Genomic DNA, 6,146 nt, shown 5'->3' on the forward strand with positions numbered 1-6,146 from the left:
AGATTTCTGCCGTCATTCACTCGCCCTCATGTCATTCCAAACCCATAAGACTTTCATTCATCTTTGGATAACAAATAAACACTTAAAGGTACAATTTGTGATATTTTTTTCCGCTAGAGGTCGCTAGAAGCCTATTCAAAACAAAGGCGTAGTTTGATGACGCCAAGTTTTAGAGCGGAAACTTGGGACATGTGGTCTCTAACTCAACGGACGGTGCAAAAGAATAGGGATTGGAGTCTGGAAGAACTCATGTTCGTGGATGCGATTATTAACGTGACTGTAGTATGAAGCAGAGCAGGACCGAGGGTTGCGGGAGCTGAACGAGGAGCTAAAGCGATTGATCAACACACGCCTCACGAGCAGCGGGACTTTTATTATGACATAGTCGCCGGCGCCGCTTCTGCTTTTCCGGTCATGAGTTTACGGGAGCTGTCCTTGTCGACAGAACCAGCGGCAGATGGTAAACAGTAATTATGTTCCATAAATAAGTAACACAATCCACCATAAAACGTGCAAGAAGTAAATAAGGAACTGCTTGAAGCAAGCTGGTGGTTTGCTGGACGCTAGACTCTACTTCCGCATTTGTCCACGGCACTGTTGTCATGTGGTTTCTATGTCAGTAAAGGCGGTAACAAAGGTAACTGACGTCATTGACAGGCGACTGCACTGCCCCGTGGCACGGTTTAGAATGGGAATTTTCTCATGATTTACAAGTAGTTGAAAACATTACAGATATTGTTAGTAATCAGCTGGACAAAATATATAACACTAGCCTAGTGGTTTTTTGATATTTTACTGCAACAATTTTACATATTGTACCTTTAAGGTGAAGTTTTCCTAACCTTATGTTATACTAAGGGAAATGACGGTTAAGGGGCTTTATGCAACACTTACGTTTTTTTTAAGGGATTACTTAAGTGAAAAATACATACTTAAGGGAAATTCTTAGGGTTTATGACGTTTCACCTAAAGAAACCCTTAAGTAATACTTAACGGTTATTTTCTGCAACACCCTTAAGTTTAAGGGAAACATAAGGGCGATCTTAAGGGAAAATTACACTTAAGGTGATTTATGCAACTGGGCACTGGAAATATAGAGAACTGTTTTTACTCCAGCATTCTCTAAAATTACGCACTTGCTTAATAATATATTTCTTTTGTTTTTTTAGATGGACAATCTGTCTTACCAAGATGTGTATCAAAAGAGGTCAAGGGCAGTTGGGGTTAGTGTCCCAGACAGAATCAACTTAAGTTTTTTAAGAATAGCAGACATGTTTTTGTGGGTAGATTTATTCAGGAGATAATGGAAATTATGTATCATTTAATACGTTTATATTGAATACATACATATTATATTGAATATAACATTATTATCTTCTTGTTTAGGAACCACGTACACCCAACCCTGTGCTGTATAAACTGTAAATGGATGTGCCTTGGATACAGTCTGTTTTAGAAATAATGATGCAAGGGGAGAAGGTCTGTTAATTAGACGATATGATCAGGTCATATGACCATGCTATTCTAATGACAATGTACTTCATCTTCAACCTTGAATATGCTTCAAAGCCGAGAAACACTCTAACATTCTTTGAAAAATAAAAATGTCCTGTTTAATGTCCTGTTTAAACATTATCTTAAAAATTATATATAAATTAAAAATTAAATGATTAAAAATAATATAAAAATGATAGCTATTCAGCTACATTCTGTTAAAGTTTGACGGAAATGTATAGATTAATGAATGAAATTATTGAAATGAACCTTTAAGGTTCCCCTACAGTTGCAATCGCCAGGAACCTTAAAAGGTTCATTTTTGAACATTTTCTTCTAAGAGTGGATACACGTTTAACTGATCTTATCGCACACAAACATATAAAGCGCTGCATTGCCATTGCAAACATCTCCGCCTGACTGAAACGCGCTCCATAATGACTCTGGTGACCATCACTCTCATACAAATGAGGTCTTACTGACTTTTTTGCATTGTTGTGAATTCAGCCGATTTTTCTGATGCTTTTTAATGGCCATTATTTATATAAACAGAGCTATTTTATGTGGGTCTATGACTATAAGAAAGATGCTGTGTGTCATGTCAGATGGGCCGCTGAACTATGCCTGCTGTGTGAAATACACTCGAACCCCTCTGCCCTTCAAGCTGATCAAGGGCTTCATCGAGCAGAGCTCCCGCGAGGTGTGCCGCATAGATGCCATCATGTGAGTCGCTGTGACCTGACCGCAGGAATGAGTCTACCAAAATAGACACATTTAACTATACATTTAAATATGAGGGCAGACAGCCGATACAAAACCCCTACAGTATTAACTAAGGGCATAAAGTCTAATGCATAGAAAAATCAGTGATTTAATTAAAAAAATAATAATAATAAAAAATACATATTCATAATAATTGTAAGTAAGTTTAATTTTTTTTTTATAAAATTATAACTTAAAATAAGAAACATTCCTAAAGTTTGTTCAAAAGTTTGGGGGTGGTAAGAATTATTATTATTATTTTCTTTTTTTTTTTCTTTTTTTTTTTTTGATGCTCACAAAGGCTGCAATTATTTGGTCGAAAAAAAAAACCCCACTAATATTGTTATATTTTACAGTTTAAAATAAATAATTTTCTGTGATGAAAGCTGAATTTTCAGCATCATTACTCCAGTCTTCAGTGTCACATGATCCTTCAGAAATCATTCTAATATGATGATTTGCTGCTCAAGAAACATTTATGATTATTATCAATGTTGAAAATATTTTTTAATATTTTTGGGGAAACTGGGATACATTTTTTTCTCTCAAAATTCTTTGATGAAAATTAAAAATGAAGATTTTGTTTTTGAAAGTCTCTTATGCACACCACATCTGCATTTCTTTGAATATTATTACAATTTAAAATCCTGCTATTACTCCAGTCACATGATCCTTCAGAAACCATTATAATAAGCACATTTGGTGCTCATTAATTTTTTTCCTTATTATTAGGAATTTTAAAAACAGTTGTGCTGCTTAACATATTTGTGAAAATCATGATATATACTTTACTTTGATAAATTATTTGAGCTATAAATGTTTTATAATATTGTAAATGTCTTTACTGTCAAGTTGATCAATTTAATGCATTTTTGCTGAATAAAAGTATTAAGTTCTTTTAAAAAATACAGACCTTCCCACTATATTTACACAGATGAAAATACAACTGACAACTGTGATGTCAAATAATAAATAATCACAATAACTGTAAAATATATATTTTTTTTAACATAAAAACTTAAGTTCAGGTGCTGCCTTACATTTTTAATAAATACTGTGCAGGTCTATTCAACTTAAATTATATTAAACTGACTTTTTAGTTGAATCTCATATAACTGTGTAAATTATTTTGATGAGTTGAAGTAATGTAAAAATATACGATGCCATGACCTACTGATCATATCATGTTTTACAGTACCTTCAGAAGAGAATAAAATAGTTTTACCATCATTGTTTTGTCTCTAAAATTAATTTTCATAACTTTTCTCTTCAAGTTTCTTCACCAAGAACAACAAGAAGGTTTGTGCGAGCGTTAACGATGAGTGGGTGAGAGCAGCGCTTGCTCTTCTGAGGTAAGAAGGATAAAGTGTGTGACATTTAAAACAAGTCTCCTCATATTTGTGGCAAATGTATCGTTGCAACCATAGGCGACGTTTGACTCTCGAGATAGGGGGGGTAAGAATTTTTTTTATTTTTTTTGTAAGTAAAAAACGTTTTTTTTTTACTTGAAGCAAGTTGAGCAAACACGTTTAAATTTGCTTGTTGTTTATTTACTCATTTAATAATTCACTTAATTTTATTATCACAGAAAATTTATGTGGAAGATATGTGAATTAGTGTCCATCATTTTGTGAGCAACTGGTGATAAAGTAAAATGCCACATCGCAATTATTGAAAATATGTCCATTTTAAACCATGAAGGCGAGCCAGTTGATATCACACAAACAATTTGCAAACTTTGCGTGAGAGTTATGTGGGTGAAGAAGTCTCAAACTCCAGTTAATTAGACATATTCACTACAGAAACTGAAAGTAAAAATGGACTGAGCTTTTGGCCTCTGACGCTGCAGTAACGGCGCATATTCTTTAGAGATGATATGAAATGAATCTAATTTGTTTTCTTAATATTTCATAGTGAGAAAAAATTATGTTTCGTGAGTCGAGAAGTATTTTGTGTTAAACAAGTTGTTCTTTAAATTAGGAGTAAGATAATGAAAATAACCACAATCTGCTCTGATCCATCCTCATCATGGGCTGTCAAATCAGTGAAGTATCTGGATGCAAAGAAGAAACGTCAGTCAGCATCAGCTCATCAATCTGTGACAGCGGCTCCTAACACAATGTCGACCATAAATACAAAATCTGCTCAGAGGTAATATGATGTACTACGGAGCCCGGCACGTCAGGAGAAAAAAAAAAAAATTGTGCCGATGGTTTTGCAATGCGTTCCCTCAGTTTATAAACCGTGCACACGAATTCTTAAACTGTTACCCCGGTTTAAAAAATCATGCCCGCGGATTAATAAACCGCACCCAGGAATTTCCCATCCGTACGCTCAGATTTTGCAAACCGTTCCCACAAATTCATAATCTGTGCGCACACATTCACAATCTGTTCCCACGGTTTTGTAAAAACTGTACTCACGGATTCATTTTAGAAGAAGAGCAGCAAACTCCCCCAGGTGAAAAAATACTATAGTAAATAGTATTGTGTTTTTTAACCAAATTGTAGTAGGCTACTGTATATATTATAATATTTACACTTCATTAATGGATGCTACCGCATACTGTAGTATTAGGCTAGTGAACTGAAACTGTAATAAATACTGTAGTATACTTTAGTTTTTACTACAGTAAATTGTAGTGTATATGGTAGTATAATAAAATTGTAGAAAACTAAGTGTAACGTGTGTAAAAGTGTTAAATTAATGCATAAATGGGGACAGCGCCATCTGTCTGCTACGTGATGGCATATAGCACGTGAAATAGGGACCACCCACAGCAGCAGGGATGGACTGGGACCAAAAATCGGCCCTGGCATTTTGGCCCAGACCGGCCCACTACCACAAAAGATCACAAATACCACCCGTCCTTCAGCATAATATATATATATATATATATATATATATATATATATATATATATATATATATATATAAAACTGTGTGTGTGTGTGTGTGTAGATGGAATAAATTCACTCTGAGAACAGGTGGATGGTCAGTCAGGGTTGCTTTACTGTATCTGTGACATGAGAAAACTGGGAAAACAGCACCAAAAGGCTTATCAGCAAACAGCATATAGCACATCGATGTTGCATACAACGTCAGCAGGACGAGCTATGAGATTCTGATTATATACATTTTAACTCACAGTGATCGTGAACATATAGTGGAAAAATTCTTAATAAAGCACACATCCATTAAAATAAAATATAAAACACTAATACAGATGATTCACATTAATACAGGGAAAATATAAACTCAAGTAACCATCATTTTACATATTTTATATAAATGAAATGGAGAGAGAATAACGCAGCCCTTAGATGGCGCAGTTACACAGCAGAGAGCACGTGCGAGACGATACAGCACATGTGCTAAAAGCTAACACTCAGCTGGGACTAGTATTTTAACACAGAACATGACAAAACTTGATTAAAACACATACCTGGGAAACAGCACCAAAAGGCTTATCAGCAAACCGCATATAGCACATCGGTGTCGCATACAACGTCTTAAATGAAATAAACAGAAGTTTGGAGATTACAATCAGGCCAGTTAACACACTCTTCATCATATAGTCACAAATAATACATATTTGACTCGATTACACAACCAGAGTTGACAGACAAAACAAGCAAACTTTTGTGAGGTTTAGAATTCAAACTTTTGCCTGAAAATGATCCAAATGTAATTATTAAGACAGAGCAAACATTTATGCGACTTACCTGTGCACTAACGCGAGTGACGTCACAGCCAATGGAGAGTTTCCCAATTTATGCTGAATTTAACATACATTATTTTTAAACACCGTTATATATATATATATATATATATATATATATATATATATATATATATATATATATATATATTTATTTATTTATTTTTAG

This window comes from Chanodichthys erythropterus, chromosome 16 (assembly GCF_024489055.1).
Source record: "Chanodichthys erythropterus isolate Z2021 chromosome 16, ASM2448905v1, whole genome shotgun sequence".
Taxonomy (NCBI): domain Eukaryota; kingdom Metazoa; phylum Chordata; class Actinopteri; order Cypriniformes; family Xenocyprididae; genus Chanodichthys; species Chanodichthys erythropterus.